Source organism: Engystomops pustulosus, chromosome 1 (genome assembly GCF_040894005.1).
Source record: "Engystomops pustulosus chromosome 1, aEngPut4.maternal, whole genome shotgun sequence".
In the NCBI taxonomy this organism is placed as follows: domain Eukaryota; kingdom Metazoa; phylum Chordata; class Amphibia; order Anura; family Leptodactylidae; genus Engystomops; species Engystomops pustulosus.
Genome location: NC_092411.1, coordinates 249,760,366 through 249,780,015, shown reverse-complemented (window position 1 = coordinate 249,780,015; position 19,650 = coordinate 249,760,366). Strand labels below are relative to the sequence as shown.

At 41.7% G+C, this 19,650-nt stretch overlaps 1 protein-coding gene across 2 annotated transcripts in view; it reads left to right on the top strand.

Annotated features, from left to right (window-relative positions):
• The first annotated feature begins 885 nt into the window (after nt 1-885).
• CRACD (capping protein inhibiting regulator of actin dynamics) overlaps nt 886-19,650 on the top strand; it is a 110,482-nt gene continuing 91,717 nt past the window's right edge. For both annotated transcript variants that reach the window (XM_072124044.1, XM_072124037.1), the window contains exon 1: nt 886-1,040. The gene's annotated coding sequence lies outside the window, so the exon portion shown is untranslated. The remainder of the gene's footprint in view (nt 1,041-19,650) is intronic.

The window sequence follows — 19,650 nt, the reverse complement described above, 5'->3', positions numbered from 1 at the left end:
TGTGTTAAAGTAAAGTGATTAATAAGAGGCAGAAAATATACTTATCACAGATGGTTGTAGCTTGTGATAATTCTGGCAAAACAGTGCGCCAGAATTTACTACTACACTTAGGCGCACAAAAGTGATAAATGTGGCCCCAAGTATCAAAATATGACTGGAAGCAGCATCTTTTAAGTTGCTTGGAACTGCAGGAAGATTCTTTGAGTCCTGTCTGGTGTGCTGGGGCGATGGACCGGGTGCCCACATAAAGGGCTCCGAGTGTCGCCTTTGGCACCCATGCCATAGGTCCGACACCACTGCTCTATTGTAACCCCAGTACCCCCACCCATACCCCATGTCCCCAATAAAGCTTCTTTAAATTTCAATTAGAGATAGTTATGAGATAAATAGAGAAATGTACAGATAGATATGAGATAGATAAATAGAGAAATGTATAGATAGACATGAGATATATATACATAAAACAGATGATAGATAGATAGATAGATAGATAGATAGATAGATAGATAGATAGATAGATAGAAGATAGATATATTGATATATGGGAGATAGATAGATATAGAAATGTATAGATAGATAGATAGTTATGAGATAGATACATAGGAGATTGATAGATATAGAAATGTATAGATAGATATGAGATAGATAAATATGGACAGTGAACATTTAATATATTTTGTTAAAATTATTTAACATTTTTACCCTACCTCCTCCCTACTGTTTGCATCACATTGTACCGCACTACAGAATATGGTGGCGCTACATATATACTCCCATTCATAACATCCGATTAGATCATCAATGTCCCTTTGTCTGCGGTGGCAGATACATGCATTACCCCCCTCGTCCCCCTGAGAGTAGTGAGGACGGTGAGAGTGCTAGTCCCTGGGTAGGCTGGCTGTGTGTGCCGGCTGGAGCATGTGACTGCTCCTCTTACATTGCCATGGTGTGGCAGCAAGCATCAGCTGTGAGGCGAGCAGCCATGGAGGCAGCACACACAGGCTGGAGACACTTGTGCCGCACATCATCTGCTCTATAAGGTAGGCTCTGCTTTGTCTCCATCCCTGGCTCTACAGGCAGATGTGCTATTGTCTGGCCATGGAGAGCTGAGGGATGATGCCTTCTTATCAGCTTCACATTAAGCCATTGATTTTGCAGTATTGCGCTGAAGATGATAAATTAATACATTGCTTCCCCATTAATAATCACTTCTTTATATTGTAACCACAGGGGGTTAATCCCCAGTACGGTTCTGCAGTACCGCATGTGATTGAATGGGTTAATCGCTAATATACCAGGGTGACGGGTGCGTTTTCCTTGTAGTCATTCCCGGGGCCCGCCTTCCCTGGGGTGTGTATTGTAGTACACCCAGCTGTATAGTGTCTGGGGCAGGGTGACAGCGGGGGGCTGCTGTAGTGAGCCCCGGGCATCCCTGCTATATAATAGTAGTGTAACCTTGGAAGCTGACAGTCCATTGTGTCTGTAGCCTTCCTTCTATTCTACACACCAGGTCTGGCGAATTTGTTCTTTACCGTCTTTTGTAGACTCAGCAGAATTCTTGCATTGTCTGTGCTGGATCCTCATCCCTTTGTCCGTAGACTAGGGAAAGCCTCTATAAAGCACTTGTCCTCTAAATGTACCTTTATACCAGTTACAGCAGCCATTTCTCATCATTTACATATGCAAATGTCAGAAAGCAAAAAAAAAAAACTTAAAAAAATCTAAGTCTGTAATTGTAATCCTTTCTCTTATTTCTGGGTGTCTTGCCTGTCCCTCTGCCGGTAGATGTCACATCTGGAGCTCGGTGGCTGTCACCAGGCCAGATGTTAGGTGTCATTGTAACTCACTATTACTATAGATACATTCCATTACACACTTACTAGGGGTAGGAAGCATAGAATCCACTCTGATGGTAATGTTTATCCGTTTTTTGGTCATTGCTAAGTCTTTATTCTATTATTTCATTTATACCATTTGGTAGTATCCAAACCACTTCTTATAGGAGTAAATCTACTATACAGAATTTCATCTCCATCCAATATAAAGAAGTAGAGGATAAAGAGAAGTGGCATAAGATGCTACAAACTTGTTACCAATGTTAGCAATACAATGTTTTACCTCCTGAACCCCAGTTATTTGATGGGGACCTTGTTTAGTTAACATATGAATTCTCTATGTAAGTCATCCCATAGTACAGGCGTAGGTTCTGAAGGTCAGTTCTTAAGTTGAATTTGTATGTAAGTCGGAACTGTATACTTTATAATTGTAATCCCAGCCAGAATTATTTTGGTCTCTGTGACAATTGGATTTTAAAAATGTTGGGTTGTCATAAGAACCAGGATTAACAATAAATCTTAATTGCAGACGCCTTTTATAACTCCTACAGATGATTATTGTAGCCTAGGACTAAAGTACAGTAAATACCAACATCCAGAGGTCTGTTTGTAACTAGGGGTCGTCTGTAAGTCAGGTGTTCTTAAGTAGGGGACCGCCTGTAGTAGTATGTAGGAACAAACTGCTTGTAAACAAACAATGCCCCTCCTATAGCACCCACAGTTTCGGATGTTGGAGGAGCAGGGGTGTTCTCTTATTGGCCACATCTCCTACACCCTTACATGTTATACTATTTGAGGCTAAAGCTGCTCACATCCTAAAGAAGGAAGCAATACATTCAGTTCACACCTGAAATGCTTTGTACCGTGAAGATGAGTCGTGTACATGTCCAGAGAAAGAGTTAAAAGAAACCTAGTATCAGCCTCCTTGCTTTGTGAAAATTTAATGCCTCCTCAATAATGGTTGGGAAACTGATCTGCAAGTGGGAGTGCTGCAGGGGGAAGGGCAGATAAAAGGGTAAGTGCTGTTTATGGCTGCAGGGCCGCTGGTAAATATTCCTTAGCTAATTTTCAATTCATTAACCTGTCAGCCGGGTCTGTGTTCCCCATAAATGGCAATAAATAGGGGTTATTGTGGATGTTACATGTACAGCGTACATCAGATATCATCCTCAGTACCGTGGGGTAATTTATACATGTTATTAGATTAATCTAATTCTATCTATCCTATATCTATCACCTATCTACCTGTCTTATTTCTATCTATCTATCTATCTATCTATCACCTATCTACCTGTCTTATTTCCATCTATCATCTATCTATCTCATATCTATCTATCTATCTATCTATCTATCTATCTCTCATCTAACTATCCATCCATATGTCTATCTATCTATCTATCTATCTATCTATCTATCTATCTATCTATCTATCTGTGAGTGCAGTGAGTGCAGTAGCCGGTGATTCCTTGGTGGAGAATCACAAATATATCAAAGTGAAGAGGCAGCACTCCAAGTAGTGTTGAAAGGGGGTGAACCTTTATTCCATGAACCGCGACGTTTTGGTGTGAGTTTACACCTTTCTCAAGCACATCTATCTATCTATCTATCTATCTATCTATCTATCTATCTATCTATCTATCTATCTATCTATCTATCTATCTATCTATCTATCTTCCTACCTACCTACCTACCTATCTATCTATCTATCTATCTATCTATCTATCTATCTATCTATCTATCTATCTATCTATCTACCTACCTACCTATCTATCTATCTATCTATCTATCTATCTATCTATCTATCTATCTACCTACCTACCTATCTATCTATCTATCTATCTATCTATCTATATTAAAGCAAAAGCAGCAGCACTCCGGTGATGAATTAAAGCTGGGTGATCTTTATTTCAAGGGTGCAACGTTTCGGTGCGTCCACCTTTTTCAAGCATACAAACAAGTGACCAGCATTTGCATATATATAGCCCAACCCACATTCTGATTGGGTAACAACATATTTGTGCAATATAGGAACATATACAATATATTATATAACAAACGACCGTGCTATGTTACAAGTAGATAAACATAATATCTGATGTGGATAATTGAGTGATTTGGTGAAAATACAGTGTATTAAAAACAATAGTGTTGCCTCTGGAGAAAGGACCGCCCCATCGTCAATAGAGAGCCAATCGAAAAGAGTGTATACAAAACGTCTGCTACAAAGTACCGTTCCTTGTTGTCACTGTCTCCCGGAATACGAGGGGGTTGCGCCAACTTTGATCCAGAATACCGGAAGTGCAGCGTGCATCAGGGGTAGAAGGCCGAGGTCCGGCCAGCAGGACCAGTTTGCGCATGCGCACTTGAACAAAAATGATGGCGGCGGCCATTTTGGTTAAGGGAGCCGATCGGAGACAGGACAAATACAGTGGAAAAACAGGTAAGTGATTAGGGAAAACTGGAACCACGCTATAGGTCGGGCTCACACTATCGACCAGTACATAGTCAGTGTGGAACAAAGGGACTAGCGAAGCACTCAGGAGCCGCGAATTAGCAGTTCTTTTGTGCCATCACTTATCGTCCCATCGACCTCAAGCATATGTGGGACAGTTGAGGGGTAATAACCCAAAATAGTAAAAATTGCTTCTCAACAGAACTGAAGGAAGGTGTCATCAATTGTAGCAGACATACACTGAAAGATTCGTGGACGAATGGGGACAATCGGTGCTGCCAGAGAGGCATCTAAGGAGAAAAGAGAGAAAAAACATAGTTACATATTGAATAAAATATATACATAAAGCTGGAAGGGGGTTCTCCCCTAGACAAATATACTTATAACTTGGGAATATCATGACAGGTATAACAGGCATACTGACAGAGCCAGTGATTTAAACACATTACGTAATGTTAGTTACATTGAATTCAATATTTAGCCCAAGGGGTTGTAGTGTTTGGAGACGGTGGATCCACTCAAGTTCCCTCTTTCTTAGCATAGATTCCCTGTTGCCTCCTCTCCTAGGGGGCGGGATATGGTCAATTAACTGGAATTTAAGATGGGACTCCTTGTGACCTTTTTCAGAAAAATGCCTGCTGACAGGGAGATCTAATCTTCGTTTGCGTATCGTATATCGGTGCTGTGTGAATCTGGTTTTAAAATCGAGGGTGGTTTCACCAATATAAACCAGGTTACACGGGCAAGACAATTTGTATATCACGAATTCGCTAGTACAATCCAGGTAATGTTTTATGCGATAGGTCGTGTCATTATGCGTGAATGTGTCGCCTTTAATGACATGTGAACAGTTGACGCATGAGCGACAGGGAAAGCAACCCTTTTTAATTGGTCCACTGATGGTTTTCTGGATGGATTTGCTAAGGGGACCTACGTCTGATTTAACCAGGCGATCTCTGATATTTTTAGAGCGTCTGTATGACAGTAATGGAAAATTATTAAATTCAGGGACACCAGACGGTTCACTGGCCAAGATGCGCCAGTGTTTGCGTATGATTTTTGTGATATTGTCACTATTGTCGTTAAACGTTGTGACAAAGGGAATCCTAGCAAAAGGCTCTGTATTTTTGGTGGAGGATAACAGCTCATATCGATTTTTTCTGTGTGCAATGTCCAGATTTTTATTGATTGTTTTTTTAGGGTATCCCCGGTGGCGAAATTTGGAAACCATTTGTTGAATATTCTTGTGATATTTAGCGTCATCTGAGGATATTCTTTTGACTCTTAGAAATTGACTTAAAGGCAAAGACTCGACCATGGGGCGTGGATGATTGCTTTCGTATCGTAGAATGGTGTTTCTGTCAGTCGGTTTAGTGTATAGATCCGTGTGGATACCTTGGTTAGTACGTATGACCTGGACATCCAGGAATTGTACCATATCTGTGGAATGAACAACCGTGAATTTGATGTCAGAATCAATAGTATTCAAATACTCATGGAATTCAAGAAGTTCCTGGGTGGAGGCGGTCCTCCTCTGGACCGCCTCCACCCAGGAACTTCTTGAATTCCATGAGTATTTGAATACTATTGATTCTGACATCAAATTCACGGTTGTTCATTCCACAGATATGGTACAATTCCTGGATGTCCAGGTCATACGTACTAACCAAGGTATCCACACGGATCTATACACTAAACCGACTGACAGAAACACCATTCTACGATACGAAAGCAATCATCCACGCCCCATGGTCGAGTCTTTGCCTTTAAGTCAATTTCTAAGAGTCAAAAGAATATCCTCAGATGACGCTAAATATCACAAGAATATTCAACAAATGGTTTCCAAATTTCGCCACCGGGGATACCCTAAAAAAACAATCAATAAAAATCTGGACATTGCACACAGAAAAAATCGATATGAGCTGTTATCCTCCACCAAAAATACAGAGCCTTTTGCTAGGATTCCCTTTGTCACAACGTTTAACGACAATAGTGACAATATCACAAAAATCATACGCAAACACTGGCGCATCTTGGCCAGTGAACCGTCTGGTGTCCCTGAATTTAATAATTTTCCATTACTGTCATACAGACGCTCTAAAAATATCAGAGATCGCCTGGTTAAATCAGACGTAGGTCCCCTTAGCAAATCCATCCAGAAAACCATCAGTGGACCAATTAAAAAGGGTTGCTTTCCCTGTCGCTCATGCGTCAACTGTTCACATGTCATTAAAGGCGACACATTCACGCATAATGACACGACCTATCGCATAAAACATTACCTGGATTGTACTAGCGAATTCGTGATATACAAATTGTCTTGCCCGTGTAACCTGGTTTATATTGGTGAAACCACCCTCGATTTTAAAACCAGATTCACACAGCACCGATATACGATACGCAAACGAAGATTAGATCTCCCTGTCAGCAGCCATTTTTCTGAAAAAGGTCACAAGGAGTCCCATCTTAAATTCCAGTTAATTGACCATATCCCGCCCCCTAGGAGAGGAGGCAACAGGGAATCTATGCTAAGAAAGAGGGAACTTGAGTGGATCCACCGTCTCCAAACACTACAACCCCTTGGGCTAAATATTGAATTCAATGTAACTAACATTACGTAATGTGTTTAAATCACTGGCTCTGTCAGTATGCCTGTTATACCTGTCATGATATTCCCAAGTTATAAGTATATTTGTCTAGGGGAGAACCCCCTTCCAGCTTTATGTATATATTTTATTCAATATGTAACTATGTTTTTTCTCTCTTTTCTCCTTAGATGCCTCTCTGGCAGCACCGATTGTCCCCATTCGTCCACGAATCTTTCAGTGTATGTCTGCTACAATTGATGACACCTTCCTTCAGTTCTGTTGAGAAGCAATTTTTACTATTTTGGGTTATTACCCCTCAACTGTCCCACATATGCTTGAGGTCGATGGGACGATAAGTGATGGCACAAAAGAACTGCTAATTCGCGGCTCCTGAGTGCTTCGCTAGTCCCTTTGTTCCACACTGACTATGTACTGGTCGATAGTGTGAGCCCGACCTATAGCGTGGTTCCAGTTTTCCCTAATCACTTACCTGTTTTTCCACTGTATTTGTCCTGTCTCCGATCGGCTCCCTTAACCAAAATGGCCGCCGCCATCATTTTTGTTCAAGTGCGCATGCGCAAACTGGTCCTGCTGGCCGGACCTCGGCCTTCTACCCCTGATGCACGCTGCACTTCCGGTATTCTGGATCAAAGTTGGCGCAACCCCCTCGTATCCCGGGAGACAGTGACAACAAGGAACGGTACTTTGTAGCAGACGTTTTGTATACACTCTTTTCGATTGGCTCTCTATTGACGATGGGGCGGTCCTTTCTCCAGAGGCAACACTATTGTTTTTAATACACTGTATTTTCACCAAATCACTCAATTATCCACATCAGATATTATGTTTATCTACTTGTAACATAGCACGGTCGTTTGTTATATAATATATTGTATATGTTCCTATATTGCACAAATATGCTGTTACCCAATCAGAATGTGGGTTGGGCTATATATATGCAAATGCTGGTCACTTGTTTGTATGCTTGAAAAAGGTGGACACACCGAAACGTTGCACCCTTGAAATAAAGATCACCCAGCTTTAATTCATCACCGGAGTGCTGCTGCTTTTGCTTTAATATATCAAGAATCCTTTGCCACGGATTGCGGATCTTGCACCCGGCTACAGAGGTTGTGCTGCCTTGAATCTCCTTCCTATATCTATCTATCTATCTATCTATCTATCTATCTATCTATCTATCTATCTACCTATCATCTGTCTCATATCTATCAGAAATCGGATAATACGCCAGGTATACATGGATCTTGGAGCAGTACTGTCATGCTATACTGAGATAATTTCTTGAATGCCATCTGTCAGCAGTGAAAATTCATTATATAATCTCCACTCTTTCGGTTTGTGTGCGGTTATAATTTTTCAGAATACTGTGTATCTGTGTGTGACCGCTACCTCCTGTCATGTGCCAAACATAAAACCAGCTTCTTCTTATGTGGCGCTCCAGGCCCAGGTGTGACTGCCACCTCTAGCGCTCGCTCTAACCCTACTTGTCACTAGTGATCCCTTGCAGGTGCCATCCTCCCACCATTGCCGGAGAAGACTAGATTTATCAATAGTCAGACAAGCCATGCACCAAAGTAGAGCAGAGAATGATGATCTCCAATAACAGTCTTAGGTCAGGCTCTTTTGGGACTGATATTTTACCTGGGTGGCATTCTCAAAACAGTCTTAAATGGGTACTATGGCCACTGGCCATTAAAGCAAACAGCGTCAGCAGGAATGTCATTTTTAGCTTGGTACAGGTTCCAATAGCCTGTGCTGTGATGGTTTTATAAATTTTTTTTGTCAGCATTCTGAATCATTTCAGTAGTTTATATAAGTTTATTACACATTACTTGGCTCCCTGCCAGCAGTGTTTGGCGAGTCCCCGGGAGGGGGAAGCTGCAACCTGTTTGTGCCTGTGTCAGTCTCCTCCACACTCATGCAACTCCCTCTCCACTTCCAGTCATGTGCATTGTGCAGGCTGGGGAGAGAGGGGGATGGTGGCACACACAGGCTGTAGCTGCCCCTCCCCTGGGACTCACCACACACTGCTGGCAGGGAGCCAGATACTGTGAAATTAACTATTATACAGTACTAAAATGATCCAGAATGCTGACAAAGGCACTTTAAAAATCAGCATGACACAGGCTATTTGAAGCTGCCACCAGCTAAAAATTAGATTCCTGGTGACATGTTCACTTTCATCTATATTTATATATACTCTTTATATCTTTATATCCTCTACAAAGTAACTATGAAACTACCACTCTTTGGTAGATGTGTTTTAAAAATTCATTTGTCAGACTTACTCTTCATGTTTCTGCTGATCCCCAAGTTGGCCGCCGCAGTATTTACTAAACTAGGCATCCCTGTATGTCTCTCCATCACCGTCAGTGCTTGTTCACAATAGGCACTCAGTTCAGGATGTCTTCTCCCTCCTTTTTCAGTATGACTGAGGCAAAGAGTGTGAATCCTGTCTGTGCATGCACGATCCCTCCTGTGAGCAGAGGTAAGCGCAGTTGTCTGCTGGGAGCGATGACGTGGCCACTGTTGCAGACGCGTTCATTGTAAGCACAGATATGAGTGGACGTGAAAGCTGGCCGGGGAGCGTGCAGAGATCACTGCGCATGTACGACAGGATGTGGGACTTTGGACTCTGGTCATTTCCTTGGTAAACAGTAAACAAAGGGAGGTCTGTTCCAAAACATAAATTTTATATATTGAGAATGTTTATTTTTATATTTTCTCATAAGATGTATTTGTGCACCTGATGTGTGTACAATCATACAGTGGTGTGCTGGCAATGTGTACCACTGGCTAACCCCTTTAATGGTCCAAAATATGTCACCGACATAAATAGTCTTTGTTCATCACTCCATTTTATATGGCAGTATTTATGGTCCCATTCGATCAGTAATACAACCTAATTAGCATTTGTGTGATACAGATGTAGCAATGGACCATGTATAGTAGCCATTGCCACATGGTAGTCCGCAGCTATAGTAATCACCCTGGATTACATGCAACTTATCCATTGGCACAGACTTTAAACATTTCTTTTAGTGTCTTAAGTTATGAGAATCAGGGTAGATTACTAATAAACACTCCTCTTCTCTGGCTTTACTGATACCTTGATAAATAAATAAATGAATAGCTACCAGTCTATCTATTGTATAGATACAAAATAGGAATCCAGCCTAGTGCATGTAGTAACGCTAGGGCATGAGCAGCACCATCCCTTATAACAGTGATGGCGAACCTTTTGGAGACAGAGTGCCCAAGCTACAACCAAAATCCACTTATATGTCACAAAGTGCCAACATGACAATTTAAGCAGTAACTTATTGATCCCTGCTCATTCGCAGGTTTTAATCGTATTGTTGTCCTGAGTTCACCAATACAATAGTAAGATGATGGAGACATTTGGATTGAAGCTTCCCTCCAGGGTCCCCTGAAGAGGCAGAACCAGGGGATCCAGTGCAGGAGCTCCAATGACAATCCATCTCTATCCACACCTTCCTGCTCATCCTGTAGTCCTGGGAGCCAAGGCTCTCGCTTTAAAATGTTGCTGAGCATGGCACGTCCTGGGCTGTACTGGACCACAGGAGGAAGCTTTGAGTACTATCTGGCAAACTCTGTGTTGGGGTGAAGGCCTGGGTGCCCACAGAAAGGGCTCTGAGTGCCACCTCTGGCACCTGTGCCATAGGTTCGCCACCACTGCCTTATAATATTATGCTGCCATGTATCATTGGCATCACTGTGGGCATTTTGTTTTAAAATCTGTACACAGACAGAAAATTTCATCTAATCTAATCTAAGACCTTCAGAAATGATAGTTTTTGCCGTATTAAGCCAAGAAGCACAGCCAACAAGAAACTCTGGGTTCTGAATACTCCGAGTCTTTGCCAATAAAATTCTGAGATGTAAGCAAATCTACCTCAAGCTCCACCATTCACTCCTTACTAGAGTAACTCAGGAAGTATGGCAGATCATCCTACCACAAATACTAAGGTCTGCTGCCTGTTATGAAGGGTACTTCAGGCAGGACCAGCACCAGCAATGGGCAAGTGCCAGGGCACAGAGTTGGGGAGCCCATATAAGGCTGTACATAAGGAATCCATAGGGTTGAGGGGGGGCTGTATCTAATGAATCCATAGGGTTGATGGGGACTGTATCTAATGAATCCATAGGGGGTGAGGGTACTTTATATATAATACTCTTGAGGGGGTTGTATATAAAATAACCATGAGAGGGCTTTTTGGGATGATAAACCATTGAATATTTTTGGGAACAAGAGACCGTTTTAGCTTCTGAATATTAAATGCCGCCATGTGAGTTCACTTCAAAGGGGCCAAATGAGGCTCTGTCACCCAGGGGCCTACTGACACCTCACGCCGACCCTGACTTCAGACAGCAGACCAGTTGTGTACCTTAATGGTCATGGCGTTATGGCTTCATGACAATGTGATGGATCCAACAGGTCGACCATGGATGGACCCAATTGACTTTGGTGAGGTTTGCACAATTTTTATAAAAAGAATTACACTGTGAGGTAAGATTTCAGAAATGGAAGTAGTAACCGAGCCACCAAAACATCAACCTGTAATTTGCTTCAGTAACAAATATAAACCTTATTACCTCATTCTTTCCAAAGGCATCGGAGAAGTAAGAGAGGCGTATAAATCCCTAAGCGAAGGTGAACACAGGTGCACAGAGTCTGCACCCAATGTGTAAGTAACCGGGAGGGAATCCTTAGAATATGTCTTCAATATGAAATTGATGACAGTCTGACACGTGGCACCCCACCATCCAGGCATAGTGACTGTGCATGGCACCTCAGCTCAGCCCCATTCTCGTGAAAGTGATGTCACCGGCATGAGAAGTGGAAGCAGCACTCAAAAAATATAGGAAGTCCTATTAGTCGGTGTGGAGCCTATCGACCATACCGACTATCAGGGAGTTAAAACGTTTCAAATAGTATTCCTGAATTCTGCAAATATACTGCTGTGGAAAGCGAAGTCCTGCTGACTGTGTAATTGGCTATAACCTCTACACCATTATAGGATCAATACTTCCTGGTCGGCATCTGAACACTTATTACAAGCCATGTGAGATTTCAGAACATAAAGTTCCAGCCTGTATTGTCACATGTCACCATCACTATACTCTGGTGGCTGGATCAGCCTATTTCAACTCATAGGACATATCGATTTTTGTTTGACGGTAAACAAGGGGACCTGACACTGCTATGCAATGTGCAATCTCTATGCTGGGAAGGGTTAGAAAGTCTTGGGGATCATCCATAATACTGCGATTGAAAGCAAAGTTTAGTAACGGCAGGACATAAGGTCCTGCTGCAGCCGATCTGTGTTATTAAACACTTGAGATAACACCCAGGATCAAAAAAGGTCCTATTCCCAGTTACCACACCATGATGTACAGCTACATCATGGTGATCGCCCTGGATCAGAAGATAAGCCTGGGTGATCACTGCAGGATCCCAGCAGTATGTGAGAGCCAGGCGGGGAACAGCAGAAATTGTGATAGTCGCTATGCCAGCTGTTTAACCCTATAGGGCAGTGATGGCTAACCTATGGCACTGGTGCCAGAGGTGGCACTCGGAGCCCTTTCTGTGGGCACTCAGGCCATCGCCAGAGATGACTCCAGGTATCTTCCAGCAGTCCCAGACAGCCCAGGACTTGCTGTGCACAGAGCTATTTTAAGTGACAGTGCTACCTGGGACTATTTTCTGCTTTATTGGTGTCCTCAGGTGCTGGTATCAATGAAAACTGTGACAGAGAAGGGAGTATAGATCACAAATTAAATTTCTGTGTTGGCACTTTGCGATAAATAAGCGGGTCTTTGTTGTAATTTGGGCACTCGGCCTCTAAAACGTTTGCCATCACTGCTATAGGGCATTACCAGGTACTGACCCAAACAATTGCAATAATTATATTTTCACATCTAACTGGATAGAAAAAGGATAAATGGTGATCAAAAAGTAACATATACTCTGACATGATATCAATAAAAAGTACAGCTTGTCCCACAAAAAACAAGCCCTAAAACAGCTCTACAAACTAAATAAATTTAAATATTATGGCCATTAATGCATGGAGATGCAAAAACAAGCAAACTTCTCACCAAATAAGTTCTGTATTCTGCAAATCAAGTCAACCATAAAAAGCTATTAGGTATCGCCGTAATTGTGGTGACCCATAGAATAAAGATAACATATTATTTCTATTTTACAGTAAACGGCCGGGGGAAAAAAAGCTAAAAACCCTAAACCAGAATTTATGATTTTCTTAACCCCCCACCAAAAAAGAGTTAATAAAATCTCATCAATTGAATCCCACTAAATGATGTACCTGAAAGGAGAATCTGCAAAACATAAGCCCCCATATGTCCAAATTACAAAAAAAAACCTTTATAGCCTGTAAAATGTGACAATGCAAATCTGCTCTGAATGGCGCTGCTTCCATTCTATGTCCGGGCGTGTGCCTATACAGAAGTTTACCACCCCGTGTTGGGTACACTAAGGAGAAATTGGGTATCAAACTTTGTGGAGCTTTTTGTCATTTAATCCTTTGTGAATGTTTAATTTTTGTCCAAAATTAATGTATTGTCTAAAAAAAAATTACAGTTTGTCAATTGCACCTCCATTTTGTTTTAACCCCTCTGGAAAACCTAAAGGGTAAGTAGTCATACCGCTCAAAAAAAAAAACTTTTTCAAAATCATGATTTTTAAAATCATTCACAAACAAAAAAAAACATATCACCAGTAAAAGGCTAAAAGTTCAAGAAGCTTTAAGAAACATTTAAAAGCTTTATATGGTGCAAAAAGTTATTTTTTTGTCCCAAAAAGGATTTCATTGTGTAAATGTAGGTCATTTTTCTAGACAGCCCACTGTAGATTTACGGTGGACGGCCTGGGTCCCTAAAGCCCACCCATGCACTTACAGGGGACCCTGGAGAGAAGACAGAAGTAGTATTCTCAGATTCTTCCAACACAGCGCTCAAGTCAGTGGGCAAATTAAGTTTTTTCCTGAACACACAAATTACCCTGTTATGGTTCAAAAAATAATTTGGTATTGCAAATTATAATTATAATTTGGAGCAAAAAATTATAAATGCAGCAAAGTGTAAACCGTAAAAATTTGCGTTTCTCTTTTTTTAATATATTGTGCAGAGTGGGTTAATAAAAATTCATTTGTAGGAAACCCATAATTGTGCTATTCAAAACTACAAATTGTCCCGCAAAAATCAAGACATAAGAATAACAAACATACAGCTTCCGGGAGGCATTGGCAAAAAGAAACAGACAAATGAGGTGCAAAACAGGTGCAGTACTAAGGGGGGGAAATTTCCAGAAATACAACAAGACTGCAGGGATTGTTTGCAGTCTGGTACCATGGAAACACAGCTCTGATACACACCCTTGTACTGCAGCAGCTATGTCAATCCCGGTCCATGTTCAGTTGTTTCCCTTTCATACTAAGGGGGGGTTCCTCTGCTCTATATTATATTTGTTCTCCTGCATTAATGTACACACCAAACTTTATAGAGGAGGCCACACACATAACACAGTGTCACTACAGCTCAGATTTTACTCATAAGCCTAACTCTAAAAAATACACTATAGTAAGCACAGCAATAATGTAATAATAGGTCATGTTTTTCTTGCCAGAATGAGGCTCGCCCTTCTTGCCAGCCCTTAAATAAACACACAACTCCACCCCCAACTTTAAACCCCCCTATCACCTAGGCTGTTATCTCCATCCTCCAATCATCTCCACCCCACATATCCTCTATCCCAGTGGAGGCGGCACTCGGAGCCCTCTCTGTGGGCACCCAGGCCATCACCCCAGAATGAAGTTCACCAGACAGGACTCAAAGAATCTTCCTACAGAATCTTCCTACAATGATAGGGGAATTTGCCCTCCTCCTTTCAACTGCGTTGGTGTCTTTAGGAGGCTGAACAATTGAAAGTTGTCAAAGAACAAGGAGAAATAAATAACTGCATAAATTTCTGTGCTGGCACTTTGCAATAAATAAGTGGCTTTTGGTTGAAGTTTGGGCACTCAGGCTCTCAAAGATTCGCCACCACTGCTCTATCCCCTCCCAGTCCATGCCCGCTCTCCGCCCACCTGTAGCAGGCTTCTGCGCTCCCATACGGTGAAAAACTAGTATAGTAAGGAAGCCCAAATATACCCGAGCTGTCTCTGCCTGTAGATGTGGAGATGGTTGTATATAAACATAAAGTGGGGACCCAAAATATAACTATTTTATGAACAGTCACAGTCGGGCACATTTACTTACCCATCCGCGGAGTTGAGCGAAAGTGCATTGTCCGATGATATTGCACTGTGCCATGATTCACTAAGATCATGCGCCCGATATCCTGCATGTGTCGCTTCCCCGCTCAGGTCCGCCAGAGTTCACCTCCTTCTTCCTGGTGCATGTAAGTGCTTGGGCTTGCAACACAATTTGAAAGGTAAATCCTGCGCTTAGTCCAAATCAGTCGGATCCTCCGATGGCCCGAGTCGCATGGAAGCCAGCTGCACCAAAAACCAGTCGCGTGAGACACAATCCCAGCACAGACACCCGTAAAATACCCGTCCAAGTCATGAAATCCCTGAAAAAGACTAACAGTCCGATGAAAGTGCAATCTGCGACCCTTAGTAAATGAGCCCCATTGAGTGATATTGCTCCCTTTAGCCCTGCACAATAATGACACTTTGTAGATTACAAGCAGTAGTAGGTACGTATCTGTAATATGGGACTGTAGGACGATTTTATAGCAGATAGGCTACATTCACACTGCCGTATGGGGGACGTATATACGTCCGACGTATATATGGCCGATATATACGTCCCCCATAGACGACAACGGGAGCACTGCGCCCAATGAGAGCGGTACGGTGCCACACATGTGCGGCACCGTACCGCTCTGTACCCCGTAGAAAGATAGGACATGTCCTATCTTACTCCGGAATACGGCGCCGCGCGCCATATATATCCCAGGGCTGCAGTAAGGTGGGCAATGGCAGTGTGCATGTAGCGATAGACAGATGATAGGTAGATGGATGATAACAGATAAATACAAAGGATGATATAGATTTACTGATAGATGATAGATTTATAGATGCAGAAATATAAAGCAGGTTATATATATAGATATCCAGATGGATGATAGAAGGTAGACATGAGAGATAGATACAGTAGAAGAAAGATAGAAGTTCCATTGATAAATGGATAGATAACAGATAGGAGATAGATAGGTGGATAGAAAATAACTAGATAGACAAAAAAGCTGGATAGATAGATAGATGGTTAGATAGATATAGATACAGGAAATAGACAAATTATAGGAGATAGATAACTAGAGACATTGATGATGAAAATATATAGACAGGAGATACATCATTTGTATCTTCACCCGGACATTTAACCAAAGTCTACATGCATGGGGCCACTTTAGGACAGGGGGCCCTGGGCAAATGCCCAATTTTCCGCCCCCTAACACCCGCCCTGAACGTATAAAATGTATGGTACATGCCAGTTATACAGTGGCCCACAAGACTTAGGCCCCATGAACATGACCTGGCCGCACAAATTGTGGCCCTTATAGAGGTCTACACCAAGTCATTGTGCGTTGAGCACACCGTGCTGGGTGGCTGCAGGTCCTATATTTTCTGTTTTTTCCTTTCGAGAGGGGAAGGTTGATTAGTGCTCCCCCACTTGCACAGTCATGTGCATTAGGCCTTCGGGGGTATTTATCACAACTCTGTCATGTCTAACAAATATAAAGAATAAAAACTATTAATAACTCTGAAAAGTGCAAGTCATAGTTCAGATAAAATGAATATGAACACTGAGCTATCCCTCTCCGCAGGTTGGCTGCTATAGCCTGATGCCAGTATTCAAAATGTTGGTGTATTTAATCTATTCCAGATGCCAAAGCTAATGACCAAGTCATGAGAAATCTCAACAATACCATCAATCAGTAACAATTAAAAGTCACAGTATTTTCTCAATTCTAATCAAAAACATAATTTAATTATGATACGAGACGATTCAAGGGCCATAGAGGTAGCTGATAATCTGTTGTGGTGCGTTTCTGCCGCTTCTCTTATACAACAATTTTTGCTGCCCTCACATTAACCTTTTAATTATTCAGTAGTTATTTACAACTGTTTTTATTTTTGTTTTGTTTTTATTTTATGTTTTTATCTTTATAAAGTGAAATCATGGATCATTTATGTCAAACAGAAAATGTATTTGTACTAGGCCGGCTGCATAAGACCATGTAACAGTGTCAGTTCTTCTATTTGGCTGGCAGACAGGGACTCCTTGCACCTTATTGATATGCAGGGATGTGATGCAAGGAATGCCTTGGCCAATGGAATACATCTAGCACATGGTGTGGTTTCCGGCAGAATTAGTTATTTTGGTGAAAATAAAATAGATAATACTGGCTTTTGTTTCATATCCAAGTTGTATGCGGTTGACACAATGGGGCACATTTACTTACCTGTCCCTGCGCGATCCCCGAGGTCCGTTCCCTGACGAGAATGCACATTTGCCGCGATTCACTACCAGCCTCCCGGTTGCAGCCGCACCCTCTGCACCCCCTCAAGTTATGCCCCTGATCACTTTACCTACTATATCTTAGTAAACCCTACGGTGGACATTTCTTAGACTGCAAATTACAGTTCTGTAGTCTGTTTTTGATTGGACTTTAAGTGTATTTTGTGAACCTGTACCAAGATCCATATAGATTTTGCTGCAGATTTGCTTTGATTTTTATGGTAAGATTATCAGTAGAAACCTTCTACAGTCTCTAACTAATATGAATATGTGTTTCATAACATTATGGGAAGATGTTCGCAAATTTCTCCAGAAAACATATTGCCCCTGATTGCCCTGTAAATAGTTCCGCACAGGCCATGCTGGATTTCTTAGTTGAGTATTACAGTAAGCTGTATTTCCTCCAGGCTGCGCTGGATCTGGGAGAAACCTGAGAGTTCTTGTCTAGACTTGGTGACAAGCAATGGAGGTTCCTAGATGAGCAGGCATGGCTTAAGACTACCATGGGTCCATGGCCCTTTTTAAGTCTTAAGCAAGTCTTAAGCAATAACCACAATCCTTCATACAGCCATCTCATCTCTTGTTCACCACCATCTCATCTCTGTTCTTGTTCACCAGAGTGGTGATCTCCATAGACACAGCAAAGGCTTGGTGAAGTGGCCATGTCTGTAGACCACAGAGAAGGCCATATAGCTTTCTGACAATAGAGGTCTGCTGCAGACTTCTTGACTTAAAATCTATCTTCTTTGATGCAATATGTTAGCTCCAAGACCCACTGTCAGTTGTAGGCCATGTTAGTCTTGGTAAGATGATACTTTTGCTCAAAAGTTTCATCTTATGGTTATAGGGGGCCCTACTTTTAGGCCGATACATGATTGCTTGAAGTTACAGATTTCCCTGAGAGTATCTTATCATTTCCTGTTCCGATTTATTTCTAAGCATAAGAGTTTGATATTGGCAGGGTTTTCTATGAGAATATGCTAACAGGAGTATGAATTTAGCTTTCCATATATAAAATGCCAGCCTATCCATCCGTATGTTATAGCAGAGTCAAAACTAGGTCATGCACAATAACTATGATTAACTTTCAAGCAAAGCAGAATTGCGAAAAGATGAAGAGGCTCCATTTTTGTGTACTTAACATGAAAAATCCAGTGTACTATGTCATCCTAAATAATTTCGGACTGTGTCACTATGTGGGGGATCTAAAAAGAATGTCTTCTCTTGAAAGATATCTTATCCTTACAATACCAATAACCAGCTAGGATTCTATTAACATCTGCATTGAAAGCTCTTTTTGTGGTCTCTGTTCACCATTATAGTCAAGAGAACTGGCAGAAAATGCTGAACAAAATTATAAAAAAATTTGGAGCTGCACCATTCTGGCACCATTTCCATTGAAGAGACCTTATATTGAGCTTAAATAGTAAACATTCTCCGTGGAACTCTTTTGCTTTATTCCTTTACCCAATTAGGTCTTTCCAAAAATGGCCATTTATAGGTGGTGGAGGGGGTCATTTTTATAACATTTTCAAATAAAGAAAACAGAGAAATACAAATTGCTTTTGAGCACAAGAGAACCATTGAGCACAGTATAAAGAGCAAAGGGAGCAAAGACCTGTAACATAAGCAAACAAATCCACAATCAAGGGGAGAACTACAGAGGACAGACAAAGATGGTTGACCAAGTAGCTACACAGGCAATAGTTGATGTGGCACCGCGGAGCTTCCCAGTAATGCCCACTCTGGAGCCCTCCCCACCTACTTGGCATGGAGGAGGAGGAGGAAGAATGGGGAAACTCATCATTCCTGTCCCGGTGTGTGTAGGCCACTAGAAGCCGAGATATATCCACCTTGTATGTTTTATAAGGGCCTAATTTTATTTTTTGGATGTGGGATGATTTTAAATGTGCCAATCTCTTCCCCTCTCATGTCGGGGGATTTACACATTGAGGCTTGATGTGACTTTAAATTGAAAAGTACAAAAATGTATCATCATTTGTATAGTTGAAAATAGACGCTTCACTTGTAAATAAATATCACCATCTGTCAGCCTTTGCAGAACTTTTGTCCAAGTTACTTTTCAGCTACTGTATATACATCGGTTTTTGTAAGTGTGAGGGAGAGTGCCGGACGGTTAATTCGGAGGCCTTTCATGTAGGTTTCCAACCAGCACCTTGTT